Source organism: Dreissena polymorpha, chromosome 4, assembly GCF_020536995.1.
Source record: "Dreissena polymorpha isolate Duluth1 chromosome 4, UMN_Dpol_1.0, whole genome shotgun sequence".
Lineage (NCBI taxonomy): Eukaryota > Metazoa > Mollusca > Bivalvia > Myida > Dreissenidae > Dreissena > Dreissena polymorpha.
This window is the reverse complement of record NC_068358.1, coordinates 88,734,667-88,753,951: the sequence shown is the minus strand read 5'-3', so window position 1 is coordinate 88,753,951 and position 19,285 is coordinate 88,734,667. Positions and strand designations below refer to the sequence as shown.

The window sequence follows — 19,285 nt, the reverse complement described above, 5'->3', positions numbered from 1 at the left end:
CCGCCATAATTCTCACATTTGGCGATGTGGAATCCAACCCGGGTCCCCCCAAAGAAACCGGAACTAGACTAGAAACACAGCATTCCAACCAAGATGCCGCTCGAGATTCGCTAGATGGGTCAGAATCCAACCGTCCCTTGACTCGAGCACAGGCGCCGTCTGGAGCGACTCCCGCAAATGGCGCTCAGTCTCAGAACACCCAGAACACCAAGAACATCCATCACACAGCGGTTGACCCAAAACAGAGACGTATATCAACAAATGCGACTCCGCTCGTCTCCCATCCAAATTCCCATGAATTGTCACAATAATCAAACCCTACCACGCAGGACGAAAACAGGTCAGTGAACAATCTCGACATTCTAGAATTGCTTTCGACAATAAGGACAATAAGGAACGATATGAATAAGCAACACCATAAAGTCTCGACTGATATTACAAATATGAAAATTAAGTCAACGATCAGTGATCTTTAATCAGACAACGAACGCCTTAAACGAGATAACATTGATCTAAAACAACAAGTTACTGCCATGCAACAAAAACTTGACATTACTGAAAATCAATCACGACGCAATAACCTTAAATTTCATGGCATACCAGGAGCAATCAACGAACAATGGGCTACTACAGAACAAAAACTGAGGGACTGTATGAAAACCCACTAGGACTTGGTAATCAAGTAGATAATACAGACATCGATAGGGCACACAGAGTGAAATCTCGCAATAAAACGGAATGTACAATTATAGCTCACTTTACCAGATTCAAAGACTGTGAATTTATTTTCAACAAAGCAAAAACCACATGGAAATCAAACTCGCCTTTTTCTGTACAGCAAGACTTTTCTGATCGAGTCAAGCTACACCGGCATAAGTTAGGCGAACGGTTGATCATTGAGCAAAAAAGGGCAACTATGCATCCATAAGATTCGACAAACTATATAAAAACAAATATATCTTCAAATTTAATGACAATACACAATGTATTGAACGCATCGCTTCACGCAGGAGTTTTCAACCACGTGCACAGCGTCCACGTGGGTATAACAATAACAATAACAGCTCTAACGAACGACGCTTCAATGTCCACCAATGGCACCAGGGCGAAATATCACATGGACCATCCTTTACCGATGACAGCCTTTCTCCATTGGTCAACGACGATCTTTCCGCTCTTCGTTCGGACATCTCCGATGATGACGACACTCCGAGCCAATCAATCATCTCATAGGAATCGGACCAAGGCCAACACATAAACACTTGTGAAAACTGCAGTATTTTGACGTGGAACATTGCTGGTTAAAACAAACATCAGGACAATACAGAAATAAAATCTTATTTGCAGACGTTTGACATAATAAACTTGTGTGAAACATGGGGCAACATTCAAGGTGAATTTAATAATTTTTTAGATGGATTTACTTGCTATGATTATGTCAGAAAACGCAAACTAAATAGCTTACGGAATAATGGTGGCATTAGTGTCTTTATACACAATAAGCTAGAATCACTCAATATTGTGAAAATGGCATATAATGATTTCGTTGATTGTGTTGTAATTCACATTTGTTTTTCCAAATGTTATGACATGATGGATGTTATTATGTACTTTACCTATGTATCTCCCGAAGGATCGACTATTTATAACAATACGGAGTATTCTGATTATTCTAACGGTATTACCAAAATGTATGATGACCTAGAAAAAATTAGGTTTCATTTTCCCGACACTTCTCTGTTTTTGTCAGGTGATTTCAATAGCAGAACGAAAGATTATCTCGATTTTATACCATGTGATACTTTAGAATATATCTACGGTGAAATCGATTATGAAGGTAGTACATACGGAATACCCAGGCAAAATAAAGATAAACTTAGGAAAAACTTTGGCCGCTCTCTAGCAAATCTATGTTGCATTTTTGATGTCCATATTCTTAATGGCCGATTTCAATCCGACAAAAATGGCGAATTTACCTGTTTCTCAAACGACGGTTCAAGCGTAGCTGACTACATGATAGCGTCACCAGAACTTTTTAGTACGCATTTGAAAGATTTCAGAGTATAAGATAGAGATGACTCCGATCATTTCCCTATATCATGTTCTATTGAACTGAAATCTGTTGTACCATCAACAGCGCCCAAAACATATCATAACTCAAGTACTACTAAATCGTTTACCCGATTAAAATGGCGTGATAACAGAATGCATGACTTTGTATCCGCATTTGAGAGCGACCTCCAGTCAAACAGCACACTTATTATATTAACATTAATATTAACGAAGCAATAACACAAATCACATTATTATATGCAACAGCTGGAAAGTAAATGCAAGTACGATCACCCCACATTAACGCAACGCAGCCCGAGTGGTGCGACTCTTAGTGCGACGAGAAAAAGCGAGCTAAGTACGCGGCGCTCCGTCAATTTAGACTAACAAATTTAGCAGCTCATTTGCGTGAATATAAAGATTTAAGAAACGAATATAAATCTATCTGCAAAAACAAGCTTTTAGACTTTCAGCGTAATGAAAGACAACAGCTGTATGATGTAAGAAACAATGCGACTATGTTCTGGAGGAAAATCAAACGGACTAATACTAAACCGTGTATAACATTAAATATTACGGCTGATGAATGGTATAAACATTTTAATAAACTACTCTATTACAAAGATGCTGAGCAAATTGACAATTCTGAAAATACAGAATTCATTGATGTATCAGCATCCGAACTTAATGAACCATTTACCCCACAAGAAGTCGAACGGTCATTGTCCTAATTGACAAACAACAAAAGTTGTGGTGTTGATGGTATTCCCGCGGAATTTTATAAGTATACCTCGAACGAAATAACTCCGTATCTATGTAAACTCTTTAACAAAATTCTCGATTCAAGTAATTTTCCAGATTAATGGGGAACCAGTATAATATGTCCAATTTATAAATCGGGAACAACTAATGACCCTGGAAATTACAGGGGCATTCCTGTTACAAACACGATGTACACAGCATTTTCAGAAATAATTAATGCTCGTTTATACTCTTTGGCCGAGAACAATAATAAAAACGACGAATCGCAAGCTGGTTTCAGACGCGGGTACTCAACAGTTGACAACATTTTTTGCCTCCAAGCTATGATACAAAAATATCTATCGAAAAAGAAAGGCAGATTCTTTTGTTTATATATTGATTTTAAAAAAGCGTTTGATTCAATTAACCATTTTGAATTGTTTAAATGTCTTGAAAGTAAAGGCTTACATGGTAAATTTTTGAATGTTCTAAAAGCTAAGTATAAGAACTTAAAATCCTGCGTAAATGTGCAAACGAAATATACATGCTCAGATGATTATAACACACAATCAGTTGAGCTAGCTGTTACAAATTTGTTCTCTTGTAACATCGGCACCAAATAAGGAGACAAAACAAGTTCGACAATATTTGCCCTTTTTATTGACGAGTTATTTTCCTTCTTGCGTGAACATTTTGGTTCTGGTATTTTTGTCACCACTGATATTCCCGACATCATTTGTTTAATGTTCGCCGCCGATATCGCAAATTGCGTGGAAACAAAACAAAAATTACAAGAACAAATTAATTTAATTGATTTATTCTGTCAAAACACAGAAATGAAAGTAAATCTTAATAAAACCGAGATAATCGTATTTCGTAATGGTGGAGTATTAAAAAGCACCGAACGTTGGTATTATCGGGGCAAAGAATTCAAAACAACACCAATATACAAGTATATGGGCCTTATTTTAACCCCTTCATTATCATGGAAATTGGCACTTAATAAGCTAGCTGCCTAAGCACAAAAGGCTATATTCTCAATAAATAACTTTCAAAAGCCATTTGGTTACTTTCAACTTCTCGAAATGTTTAAAAAATTTAATTCAATGGTCACACCCATTCTTTGTTACGGATCCCAAATATGGGGATATGAGTACATACAGCAATCGAAACAGTTCACACCACTTTTTGTAAAAGATTCCTGAAGCTTAATAAAAACACAAATAATTGTATTGTGTAAATTACTTAACGTATTGTATTAGTTATTTGTGTAACCTTTTACAATTGCCCGCGCATCGTTATCCGAGGAATTGCTATTTACTGTTAAAAGCACTTGATGACGATGGACGAATCTGCTGGGCATCGAAAACAAGAAATTTGTTGTTCACATAAGGATATGGTTATACTTGGATAAGCCAAGATGTTGGTGATAAAAACATGTTTATATCATCTTTTAAGCAACGCGTTATTGATTGTTGCACGCAAAAATGAAACGACGACGTTTCAAACTCGAGTCGATGTCATCATTATAAACATTACAAAAGCCTACTTAACACAGAGAAGTACTTATCGATTGATTTAACACCAAAATATAAGATTGCACTTTCTAATTTCCGAGGCTTAAACCACAAATTACAAATCGAACAGGGTAGACACAATAATGTACAAAATGAGAACAGAATATGTAATAATTGTTCTACAAACGAAGTTCGATATCTGGATTGCGAATACCATGCTTTCTTCAAGTGTACCAAGTACAATGAAATACGATTCAATTATCTTTATAGCTGGTATTCTTCAGGCGACTCACTGCTAAATTTTTATAACTTTATGAGCTCTAACGATGAAACTATTTAAAAAAAGTTAAGTATATATGTGTACCATTTTTTGAAAATTATGAAAAACTATTAAAATACTTTGGATATATTAATAAAGCTGTTTTGCCTGACTGTGTTGTTGTTGTTTGTGTATGTGTTTTCCCATGTATAGATATGTTCTAACCGCAACTTTGTTAATATCTAAAATATGAATAACTTTATCATGAATATTGCTATATTAACGCAACCCGTATGTATTTTTGTAAATATGTCCTAGACAAAACTCCGATATGATCTAATATTAAGTAACAATGTATTACTATGCATTTTGGGCCGGAGGCCTTTGTTTACGAAATAAAATTGACTTGACTTGTTACGGGTTTGAAAGGACATTTTCACAGACTTTGGTTAAATGTTATTTGAAATGTCATTCAGTGTCTCAAATGGACATAGATGAGGGTACATTATTAAATATAATAACCCACTAATGTATTTATTTAAAAAGTAAAGGTCCTATGTGCTTCCTCACCCGGGGAATGTTGTTTAACGCTATTTTACAAAGTTCAAGTGTGTACCACTCAGGCGGTAATATTAACTTCATGTTAAAGATCTACGTTCTGTGAGAATTATAAAATGAAAATAAAAACAGTAAATGCTGTTCTTTTCTATCCATCAGAGTTGCAAATGGTAAACTTTTTTCAGTTAATTGCATAATTAATAAAAAATTCATCAGTTGCCTATTAAGGGTATGCTATTTCGTTCCTGTAACACCTTAACGTACCTTGTAAAAACGACCTCCACTGGTTCACAAACAACCAGCGCTTGTTTGGAAAATTTCTGTACGACCATTAACGTGTCGTTCATAACGTGTAACGATAACGTGACCGCAGATATCGATTTCCACTTATGTCATAGAATATAAACATATTAATACCTTATTCAAAATCAAGAAAATTAAAATTCATAAAAAATAGACACGAAATAGTTAAATTTGCTGACTTGATATTTAAGAACAATTTTGAGTTGCATATTGCGTTGTGGTGTAGGTATTAATACCTTATTTTTTACATTTCATTCAATATTCGCCGCGTTTGTACAACGGTATTTATAAGACAAGACAAGAAAAGATGATTGGATTCGATGTTGATCTTCTTGAAATTCACTTTTAAATTATTAACATTTGATGATGATCTAGACATACACTTGGACATAATATTAATGGAATTAAAACAATAAAGTGACAACAAATTATCGCTTGCATACCTGTTGGGGTATTTTGTCAAAATGTATGAAAGCAAAAAAAAATGTTGTTTCATATTTTGTTCATACTGCTAATATTTTCTCCAAACAAGCTATTTTGGAATACGACATTTTCCACTTTACAAAGTTTTCCGTCGTAAATTTCCCAATTTAACCTAGGTGTTGTCTCCTAAAACAGGTCAGAACATGTTTATCTTTTAATATTTTTTGTATAGTTCGGTTCGTTAAAGGGGGCCAGGACAACACAGAACAGAACTGTCAGGCCGTTGTCTTTAAATGGTTTCAGTGGATTTGTATGGCTATCAAACTTAAAAAATCTCCTCTTATGAATATGCAAGTTTGTCCGGTTTCAGATTTAAACATGACTCACTTATAGCCATCATAAGTGATTTATCAAGGTCTAAAATTGTCATGTACTGAACACACTTTGCAGGTTTATAATGCATGGGTAAACTTGTCCAGTTAATTATCGGTTATGCAAGGTTACTATTAAATTACCCATTGGTGAATAGGGAGAATATAAGATGTTCACCAGTTTCACGTTTAGACAAATTAAATTTGCGAGTATACAACACAAATAATTATGACCATCATTCTGCGTTCTCAACTATAATATACTTCAAAATATTCGCATCATTCAAACAAAGTATTTAACATCGCATTTTTTATCTATTATACAATTTCATTTAAATTAACACTACGATCATAATGAAAGATGTTTTAAGCATTCATATACCGGTATTCTTGATGATAAGTTAATTATTGAGCTAAACAATTTGGATTGTAAGAATTGTTGTTAAAAATAGCATTAAGAAAATGTTCAGAACATGTAAGAAACGGAAACCCCGATATTGGGTTCTATGTCATCGTAGTGACCCGCAAGGCTGCCACAAATAGTATATTTAATTCGATCTATATATAGACTAAATAAAATATCATATGGCCCGAAGTGGGATTTTCTAGTTCTTAATTCATACATCCCCAAATTACCACCGATGAGTTACGGTTCGTTCAGCATTTCCAAAATGTTCGATATGTTATTTGGTTCAGTATTGATTGCGAGATAGCTGTTTGTTCAAGTCAAGTGCAAACATGCGAACATATTAACTGAATAAAACTATATCAGCTACTACATACAGTAAAACTTTTCTGATGATAAATGTTATATTAAAGTAACAAATTGTTTTCATCGTTTATTGTTTTTTCATGGTAAGTCATTAACTATGATGTTGTAATTGATCAACAGCCATGAGTACAAAAAAATGTGTTCGTTAAGAATTAAGGCATCAAGTATAATACAAATCGTGTCTTGAAATATTTTTTGCAGGAAAAACCGTGTATTTTTGCATGTTACGTGCAACATTCTCTTCAAAAAATTGAAGAACGCGCATGTATTTTTAGAACATAATAATCCTGTTGAAAGAATGCCCGATGCATTTGCTCATTCGTTAACTTTCATTAATTATTTATTCAAGTATTGCCTGAATACGTTACATGGTTACACAGAAATAGCGTAATCTGTAATGTATGCAATTTATTAATCTTAATTGGCGCACATTATACTAACGATAAGTGTTATTGCTATTTGGAACATTAACTATGTATTGCAAGATGAGAACGATAATGATGACACTTCATGCGATCAACGAGATATGTGTCAGTGTTTCATTGTTTGCAAATAAATACACCATATCCAGCAATTTTTGCTATGCACATGTAACAGAGCCATGTTTAAAGATGTTTGTGTGAAGTGCATCCCAACATTGATATTATAAATGAAGAGTCAATCCACCAAATGTGTAATATAAGTATAAAATAACACATTCAGCGTTAATTCATTAGTCTTTCCACGGTACGCATTACTGACGAATATTTGTGTGTTTACACGTTTGATCATGAATATAAAATTGGTGCTGAAATACGCTTCAATAAAATAATCTCAAAATGAGAAATAAAATAAAATAACTCACACGTATCGATAACCAGTGCTTGCTATTATATTGAGAGAGGTATCCCAATTTTGACTAAAAGACTCTAAGGTTTTGATTAATTTAAACATGTATGATAATTGTATAAATACCTCACTGATAATTTGATAATTAGGTTTGCAAGAGAATAAACTTCACGTTGCTAGTATTTAGTCTTAACATTACTTATGCTCATAGATACCTATTGGAGATATTTTCGCTCATATCATTCACATGTGTACACGAACACGTATTATGTCATTGTTTTACAGTAAAAAGTATGAAGTTGCTATTAGCAACATAATAACAAGATACGGGCGTTTTTAAACGATTCTATTGAAACTGTTTACATTGCATATTTGTGATAACATAGATTTATTTCATACTGTGCGGTGAATGAGTGGACAATATATGAGACTGATAAGTTGGTCATTGCTTCTGTTTTTGGGCCACGTCTTTTTGGACTACTTTTTAAAAATATATCTCCCATACCCTACATGTATCTTTGTTAAATAAAAACATAATTTCATGGAGATGTCAGACTCTGATTAAACTTGGCTTTTGTTTGAACGCAGAATATGACTTTAACATAAACATCATTATAATGCAACACAACATTAATAGAAGAATTAACATGAAAAGACAAACAAGGAACTAGATCAATAGGTGGATTACAGTGTTTGAATACAATCAAGGCTTCAACGTGTTGACATTGATCAATTGCTGGATATATCAACTTGAATACATTTAAAAGCGCAGATTCTGACAAAACAGTTTTTACTGAATTTTGCTCTAAAAAATGACTGAGTTATGAGTAAAATAAGATTGCATTCCACTCAAAGATACCACTGACAACTCGTGTTAATTTATTATGTCCGTACTGACGAATAAAAACAAACAAATCAAATATACTTGGTCATTTCTATTGAAGGGCACATTGCCAATGAATAATTCAAATATGTCTGAGATAAATTATTTTGAGTTCTTAAATGGTAGGCAATCACTAAAGACTTGAAAGCACTAACAATTTGTAGAAAGGAACAAGCGAAAGCCCTCACTGATGGACAAATTGTCTACATGAACAACGCTCAAGGATATGTCTGGTTACTCTGGTACATGTTCATCTCGGTTTTTGGTATGCGCAGAAGGACCTAAAACAAGAATTGATGTGACTTTTTATTCTAAAGTAGTAACAATAAAAACATGTATTTGGTTGGATATTTTTTATGAAATGTGTTAATCTTAATTTATTGAAACTTTTATAATATGTACACGAATGAAACCATCAGGCCTCCTTTTAAGTGCATTAAACTTTTTGCGGTCGAACAAGAAACCGCAATAAATTTAAGTTTATATGTTTTTATTTAAATTTAAATACATTACTCGATAACTAAGAAATATAGATACGCAAAATATAGTCATGGCTTACATTGGGATTTACAAATTTAGCAAATGTAAGAATAATCCATTTGCTCTTGTGGATTCAACAATGCTATTTACACCCCATGTTATATTTTAATCGACATCAATTCTTGCATACAATAAATAATTATTTAGCTAAGAAAAATATTATCTAAGGATTACCACGAAAACAAATTATTGTTGTACCATGTGTATTGCTTTAGCATGATTTTCGTTTTGGCATACTGAACCTATGGACTTTTCAACGTTTTCAATGTGTATCGGGGCAGACGTCCGTATTGTTTTGATCCTGACAGCCACGTCTTGTTCAGCGTCATATCTTGTAACAAGAAAGGCTGGGTCGTGAAAAACACTATGGACATTAATCCATGCTATACCATCATGGGCGAAATGTAGACGGCAGCTAGAATTACAAATTCTCGCATTACGTCATTTAGGTTCAAACTGAATGCTAATTTTGTTTTTGACTCACTATTTTAGAAACAAAATGCATATCAAATTGGTGGATATAAACTTCCATGTATATGTTGTAATGTTAATAACATTTAAATTATAAAATATATAAAATTACATTATTAAAACAAACAAATTATTACACTACATGATAACAAATTCATAGAACAAAACATTATCTTAATTTTGGAAGTGTATATAACAAATGCTAAATTATCAAATAATTCCAGGGAACCAGATTGTTCAAATTAGTGGTCACCGCAGTTTGAAAAGCTTGAACAACTGTCTTAAACATCTTGAACAACTGTTCAAAGCTAAATGCAAATTTAGCGAGAGCAATTTTGGATATTCTGTCGTAACACATTACAGCTGTGGTACAAAGCAACCGGTCAAGAACTATGCAGTTTGGAACATCTTCATTCCCGATAGTTTTGTGTGCGTGTAAATACAGTCTTCATTTGCAGTAATTTCAACACACTAACAAGCTATTTAGCTCTACATCAAGTTGATCTTAAGGCATTCTAAGTATCCCTGACAGCGATAGTGAATATATCCGAACACATTTAGGAATTCAACACTGTTACACATGTTTACTTGCTGGACACACATCATTGACAAAATCACATTGTTTGAATATAAAATATATTGTTTTCACGCATTAACCAACAAAACATTCTATTAAGTAATTTGCGCTGATAATAAAACTAGGAACGCTTTCATGTGGGATAAGCTTACATTCTCGCGAGGAACAATGTCAAAATGCATAAGTAAATTAGCTCTTGGCTGTTTTTGTAATGATGTCGTTGAATGAGATATTTCCTCATTATGATTAGTTTTTTTTTGTACTTTCTAATAAAATTCGCATCGCCAATTGCTGTAACCCAATCGCTAACTTGATTACTTGATTTTTTCAAAAGATAAACCCATTATTTTGTAGTTATAATTTTAGAACTTTCCTCATAATCGTTTAATACTTGTCCAATATGTACGACACATGGGTACTAAATATTGCCATATATTAAATTTGCGCGTCACGATTGGAATGTATGTTTCCATTTTATCTCTTTAGACGTGTATTTCGTTTTGTGATTTATTATGGGGTACGTGTGAGCTTCAGCTAGATGTGAAACCAGTTTTAAACCCCAATTATTTGCATCGACCCTATCACGGCGACGACCTTAATTGTAATCATTTTATGTTTGTAAGTCCATTCTGTTAGAAATGTAGTCTATAAGAACAAGTAGCAATCTGATAATGCAGTATCTGGTTATTGATTGTTTGCTGTATTAATTTGAATTTAATTGCAAAACTGTTTAATATTAACAAGAGCAACTAAATTACTCAACTTGTTTAGTAAGGATGAAATGTTATTCATATAGGTATAAACTGAATTCTCTATTGTTGTCGATAATTCAGAATTTATCATAATATAACTCAAAATTTCATATCAGCTTTATGCATCTCCTGGCGAAGCCGTTAATCAAGGTTTAAATTGCCCGACTTCATAGCTTGTGTTAAATGTTACATATGTCTTATCATTGAAAGCAGGAAATTAAAAATAATTACTAGAAAAAAAACGCGTTAATATGTTACGTGATTCACAAGTTTAATGATCGAGTGTCGAAGTTAAAAATAATGCTGTACTTTGGAAATAAGATATTATATGTAATTCAAATCTATAGCGTAAAAATAAAAATCTAAGTTGTATACATATACATACACGGTTTCCACACATATTCTGCTGCGGGCAACCAATTATCGACCTACAGAACACTCATGTTCTACTTCTTATTGCATTATTTGCAACACAGACTCACTCCTCGTCATGTTAGCGCTCAGTTCTGGCGTGGCTGTAAGTTGCTGGGTATTTTTCGCAAATTACAGTTTTTTCCAGTTATGATGTCTGGGTCACACAATATTATCATTACTTCTCTATGTCTAATTTGTATGACACATATATAGATTTAGTTCTGATTACTTTGACTGTGAACTGACCACATAAACATGTATGAAATAGTACTTTTTTGCAAAAAAAAATATCATCAAATTTGCGTGTTGCGTTTTTTAGAATAATAAATATTGTTAATCGTAAACATCTTCGCCCCAAAGTCAATCGCCTAATATTACTAGCTGGAGCAGCTCTAGATCGAATGTACCTATTACATTGTGTGCACAGGAACATCTGTGTATATATTTTCTTTACATTCAATGGAATAAAGTCACAGCATAAGCATATAAAAGTTTGACTGAGGATAATATTTTCGAATGTGTATTTTTATATTGAAACCTTTTACATTTATTATAACAACACTAGTATTTTATAGCATTAACGTTGTTTTGTGGTGCTTTATTCCAGTGCCTGTATTGTATAAAACAGGAGCAGCAATTTCCACATCAGCTTCAATTCACAAGCAATGTGGTGCTTAACAATATTAGTATCGTGGATTACTTAAAGATTCCACTTCATATTGCATTATATTTTCCTGCATCAGACCTATTATCACGTTACTGCGTGGTTCTTATAATACTGATCTGTGTCGTAAATTCTTATTATCTTCATTGTGTATTGTTGTCTGGGCCACACATTATTATCATAACTTGACTTCGCAAGTCTGATTTGAATTCTGGTATGTATGCACTTATAAAATTTGATTCAACTTTGATATGAGAAGAGATATCATGATTCCTTATGTTCCGACTTATTCACCTGTACAAATCCATCATGCACTGTATCTGTTGTTTTCATATGTTGCCTGGTCTATCAGTTGAAAAAACGTGTATTAAATTTAATTGAATTATTATGAGAGAATTCTTGTTACTATCCGCTGGTTGTTTATTTTCGGTAAGTGGTAAAAAATTATTTGTTTGTATTAACCCTTGATGTGTTGCAAAACGGTTTGCATATTATGCGGTTTATTTGCGAATATACTGCATACATTCGAACATGCGTGAATGCCATCTTGTTTAGTTTTAGAAATGCAACACATCTTTCGTTCGTTATTTCATACTAACATCAAGAAAAGTAGTTAGATTTGTTGTCACCTTCAGAATGAACACGGTATTGTGTATTGGAAACATATTATATTGTTTATTGTTGAAATAAAACATGGTATATTTCTCACTTAGTAAAACACTTGAGTGTAAGATACTTTAACGCATGTATGTGTAATACATTCTATTAAGTAATATGCGGTGATTCTAAAACTAGGGATGCCTATGCATACGTAAATTAAAGCTGGCTTTACTGACGTGAAGTACCTATGTAACAAATCGCGGGTTTAAACAACTTAAAACCTAACATTTAGAACAAGCTTTATGAACACCGGCACTGGAAAAAAGTTAGTTCTTCAAAACGTTAAGTTATTATGGGCGTTTATGTTTAACTACTATTAGGTTTCTGTTTGTTCATATACAAATGGTGTTTGCATCTGCCTTTGGCTCCTACGTAGATTGTATATTGCAAAACCCTTACAGTGGCGTAGAGCAGATATCTGCGCTTGACCGCTAGACAGAAAAATCTTTGCACATTTATTTACTGCAAATCTCCTATATACAAATATTTATTTCAAAAGGTGAATAAATAAACTCATAATTGTCTTCATCATATTGATCAGCAGACTCATCGTCATCGTCACCAATCAACACCATGATTATCACTATCAGCGGCTTGAGCAGCAACCGTATCATCATGATAACATCCCCTTAAACACTATATATGTGTTAAATTGTAATATATTGATAAAATATGTTACAATAACACAAAATAGGCAAGACAAATATACACTGAAGACGAATTTCATAAAATGCAGCAAAGACAGAAATTAGCGCCCCGAGCCGATTGTGACGAAGATATTTCGTACATATTTTCCTACAATAACCGAAGCATTTGCCTTTTTATCTGGGTCGGAGTTAGTTTTCGTGTGTCGTATGGATATATATCGTTGCAAGAAATTAAAATGATCCATAAAACTAAATTTAGATTTACATTGTACATGCATGATATACATGGCGAATTCGATAGTATATACATTTGCGATTCCAGAATTTGGCGAATTCGACTGTACATACATTTTCGATTTCAGAATTAAATATCTGGCTTATTTCGCATTTTTCGACAAATATTCTTCTTAACCTTTATTTTGATTTATGTTGAAATATATGCATAATAAGCGTATAAATATTTGACAAAATCGTGCAGTCCCGCCTTAACTATAATACAATGTCCATTAAATTTAAATGTAATAACCGAACTGTGCAATAATTACTAGAGTAAAATCATCTAACTTTTCACAGGTCAGGACTTATTTAAAAAAGTTTATTAAATTATGATCTTTATTGTTTCATTTTGATCAGTACATTATCAAATCAATGTCTATGTAACATAATACAATCGATCAAAACCCAAAACCCTATTGTACCAAAATAGCTATCCAGTTTCCACTCAGACTGTTGCGGGCAATCAATTATCGTCCACTAGAACACATGTATTTTACTTCTAAGTACACTATCCTCACCTGCGTCACACTTTTCAGCATTAAATCGTTTCTGGCATAGCTGCTAGATAAGGGACATATTATGGCCGATTGTTGCTCGCTATGCCTATCTTGTTGTCTGGGTCACACATGATTGCAACTTCTTATCATTGCTTGTCTTATTTACACAATTTCGATAGATTGATATATCTATTTTGACTCTGAAATTATAACAAATAACCATGAGGCATGTGAACGATATAATATATTTTTGAAACGATCGTTCATAGTAAATATTGTTGCTTCAAAGCTTATAAGTAGCAGTTCTAGATCGAATCTCGCACATGTCGGGCATAAAAACACAACATATTTGGCCGTTGTTGTACAATCAATTTAAATGAGTCACTATTTTAGAACCTATATAAGTGGGTTCCAAATAAGATAATAAACTTCGAGTGTTTCGCATACATTGAAGCTTTTTAATGCATGATTGTTGAAATGTCAATATCATTATATCGTTTTAACATTTCATGTCTAGGTGAATTGTTTAATCGCCTTCAATTTGTATAAGGGGGCAATAATGTTATTACCGAATATTATTTACGAAATTCAATTCTTAAAATTGTATTTTCTTCCTCGATCAGACATATTATCGTGTTATTGTTTGTTTCTGATATGTGTCGTCGATTCTAATAATTCGATCCGTTTGTCTTGCTGTCTTGGCCACACATTTGATCATCATTTAACAGTCCTAGCAGTATGTTAATTTTGCCACATATGAATTCACTTATTTACGGTTTTGCTTTTATATATACAGGTATATCAGAACTCATTTTGATCTCACCTCATAACTTTTAAAATGTCCATTATTCACTGGATCTGTGATGTTTTTTTCTAATCTTGTCTGGTAGGTAAGTTGAAAAACAAGCACGATTTTAAAATTAATTTGATAATAATGATAATACGGAAATAATTTCATTTACCCACCCGCTTGTTGTTTATTAAAGGCAAGTTACCCAAACATCGTTTATGTTTACTTCAATACAATTTAACTTGCAGAGCAACACATTATAAAAAATCAAAAAGTAAGAGAAAAACGTTGTTCCAAGGTAAATATAACCTGTACAAATGCAGCATTTTAGAAACATTTATAGTGCTAAATTGCGTTTTGCAGACAACTCTAGAATTAACATGACTGATGAGGTTATCTGATTATTCCCAAGACTATACGATAATCTATATGATTCAAAATATTTTATTGTAATGACAACATTTCCTTATATCGTTGACATTTCATTTAATATTCTCCACTTAAATCTAAAACAATCGTTCCTTAAGGATGGATACTTTTTCCTGAATGTGATTGATTGTGTTCAATTTTCCATCTTTCTTTCCCTGCATCATTGTGTCCAACAATATTCAATTGAGGATATGGTTCATAGAGATAAACATGATACGTGGATGTGCGTTGTTGTAAAAATAAACTTACAGAAGAAATAAGGTAACATTGAAATGTATTATAAAAATCAAGTAATCAATATCGTTGCAATTCAATAAGTGTTGACACTTTTTAAATAAATGATCTACAATTAATAAACAATGCAACTGTTTTGTCTCCGTTTGATGACAAAAAGGAACACGTAAGCCCTCGAAAGTATGGCACTTGGTTTTTCCCGCGAATTATACAGAATCGCATAACATTTAGAATTGCAAAACGGCAATACAACGAACGCTTTCAAATAGTCTCAGAGTATGTTGCGCACTTATTTAAAACAAAACATTTGAAAGTACATGTATTGTAGTTGTGTCACAACTAGCTGTTTGCTACAATTGTATACACGCCGTATATTAATTGGGATCATATTTCACGCAATCCTCGATACTTGTATTTGTCGGTGTTATGACAGTACGCAATTGATGTGAAGTGAATATGTCTTTTGATGTCAACTGATTTGTATAATTTAGAATCAAAGCATTATCTTTTCAATACTATTTTCGTCTATTGAGTCTCATAGAAAACGATGTATTAAAACCTGTCCTTTATGTTCTTCTGATGATATGAACACATACATCGTATCCTTGCTTATCCATTGAATGATATTTTTCTCCAGCCTTCCGCGTTGATATTGATTTGTACGTAAATCAAGAGTTAATGCAATTGAGAACACCAGCTGAATAGAGGAACCAATACATTCATGTTCGTCACAACAGTCCTTTATCTTCATCTCCGAAGCATAATGCATGTCAAAAAGTGAGCTCAAATGGATTAGCTCAAAGGAAAAAAGAAAAGGACTACAATTTGAATGAAGAATAAAAGCAAACGTACACATACCTATATACTGGAGAAACAGAGGTGTGCTTAAAACAAAATACTCTTACCATTTTTTATTGAATTTAATTGTGTAACGTCTTTCTGTTTTATAACTAAATTGTATTGTGTAGAGCCATACGTTCGAATACCATTGAACGTTGCTAGAAGCCAATATAAATAAGTGATATGTTGATCGCATGTTTATACATTTTCCTACAAATATTAAATGCAACATATTTAAAATGACAAGCTTAAAAGAGTGAAGGTGTTAATACACAGCGCATAACCTGGAAGAATGTTAAAGTGTTAGTCTTTTATAGAAGGCTTGACGCCCACTATATGCAACTCAGTTTTTTTAATTAATCTTCCAATAATGCCATAAGTGTATTTATAATAAAGTGACTCAAATAACAACGTTACGACATTATAACGTTCATTTGAACAGCGTTATTGCTTTAAGCATCGACAATGGATACGCAATTAGCTTCCTTTATGACAACTAACACATCGTTATATATTGATAATTGTAACACATGTAGTTCAAGAATAATAATACAACGTTACATATTAACTCCATAATTTGAGCGTTATATATAAAGAATCATAAAAACACGCGTCTTTACTTTTGCGGCCAAATATGTTATAAAATGATGATGGGCGACGCATTGTTGGAGATGCAAAATAAATCCTGCTAAACTCCCTTGTTATATTATTGTTTGGGAACTACGACATAATTGAATGGAATATCAAGTGCATAGTGTGCATATGTCTGATGATCATAAACGCTTCAGGAACATGCTTGCTTATATGACAAGTATCCAGATACCGGAAGAATGTTGCATAGGGTAGAGTAGGGTAGGTATTGATAATAATAAATAGGACAGCAAATACACCTGTCTCTGTAATGTTATACATTATTCATAATACAATGTATATGTATCGATGAATTTATTTAAACCACCACGGATCAAATCAAGGGTGTTTATCATATCGTTTAAACTTTGCGATAATGAAATTGATAGCTATTTAACGAGAATGTCTTCACATATAAATCGCTCGTATCGTTTTCATTAAAAACAGCTAAGTTTAGCATTAGTTCCAGTGTTATGATACATTCTGCAACAAGAGAAGACGTTTTCTTGCATAACGTTCGGCTTGTTTAATATTTATAATGTCACATTTTATTGTAGCTTTAAATAATTAAAAACTAATCTACTCATTATGGTTATACTTACTTTGATTACATATTGTTTAAGAGTAATTGTTTTTTCATTTGATAATTGGGTGAATTGTGTACTTTCAGTTATTTCATATTCAAATATTGTGTATATTAAAACATACTTTTTCTCGTACGTGGCAATATGCAAAGTAAGGAACATTGTTGTAACTAAATTTGTATAAAACAACACTACCGCTTAATACACCTTAACTTTTTAAACATTAAACATTTGAACCTTGTTGTTTCAGAGGAAAATATGATTGAAGTCGTTTTTCCTACATACGTTTATCTGAACATAGGTGTCGACAGTTTTGACCACAGGGTAATGATTCGACGCAACATAAAAGACTGCTTATATCTTATATCTCCGCATTCCTAATATGACAAAACTGGTCGCTGTAGTTTCAGTGATGTTTATTTATGCTAATAATTTATGTAGTAAAACGAATTATGTTACAAAACTACAAGTTTCACAAGGTGTATAACTTTTGTAATTTTAAATCACAAATGTACAATTTAACATCAATAAACGCTGTATGTTGAACAATGTTAGAGATTGTGTATTGATGTTGCAAAGATTGTATGTAGATTTCGAGAACTTGTTATTTTTGTAGTTAATTCATAGCACTTTTACGAGACCATTATTTGTTTGAATTGCGGTTGTCTAACTATTAATAAATTATGTTTATGCTTGCGAAAACAAAATAACCAATAATAAATTGCACAAAAATGTACTTCGTTAGAAGTCGTTCCGTTTGTCTTTCATTATTCGATAAAAACATGACCACGTTCGCATAACATATATGATCAACAGTACACAAACATAAATATGCACACAAATAATGGATAAGAACAATATTCATTTAATTATCTGTTATCCCTAAAACCATGTGCACCTCATTTCATAAGTAAATCTGGACATCTGCGCTCAGTTTTTAAATGAAGAGTGCCGGGCCTATGATACTTTTGAATTAAAATAAGCAAACAAAAACATCAACAATTCTTTTGAAAATCAAAAATACATATGTGCTGAAGCGTGTATGAAATTATTTTGATCGAATATCGAATGGTCGAACACTACCCGCCTAATCGAATAATGACAACGTGAATAATTACTCGGTAATTACTGGAGCGAGACGAAACTAAAAAGCAAATTATTCATCTTAGCTTATATAAATGTAATAGATATGAGCCAAAAAATGGTCCAGTCCGTAAAATATTAGACGGTCTGAGGCGCCCCAAGACAATTCAATGTTTAACATAATGGGCAGTGCGGGTTCCGTATTTCCAACGTATTCCCTAATGCTCGCTTTGCAAGAACTGTCCATTATTAACGCAGCAAGCCAATTTTACAAAAAACGTTCCTAATAAATGGAGTGCTGCAAGTCCAATAGCGAGAAAATTTGGATGGCGGAACAGCAATGATTTGACTTCATTAAAAAGACGAAAGATCAATTACGAAGAGCATAATTATAAAGCTTCAAACATGATCACAAGTTTTCTTATATCTCGTCTTCAGGAACTTCCGATCAAATATTTGTTGTATAATTTCAAGGGTTGTGTGCAATAAT

General features: G+C 32.9%; 1 long non-coding RNA gene across 2 annotated transcripts; it reads right to left on the bottom strand.

Moving 5' to 3' along the window:
- Positions 1 to 8,762: 8,762 nt before the first annotated feature.
- On the bottom strand, positions 8,763 to 14,289 carry LOC127876597 (uncharacterized). Of its 2 annotated transcripts, none has more exons than XR_008047951.1 (3): positions 14,227 to 14,289; positions 9,446 to 9,578; positions 8,763 to 8,988 (listed from the first exon to the last, which is right to left on the bottom strand). It is a non-coding gene; the product is annotated as an uncharacterized LOC127876597 (long non-coding RNA). The 2 variants fall into 2 exon arrangements; XR_008047950.1 differs by having other exon boundaries at positions 14,131 to 14,257.
- Positions 14,290 to 19,285: the final 4,996 nt, after the last annotated feature.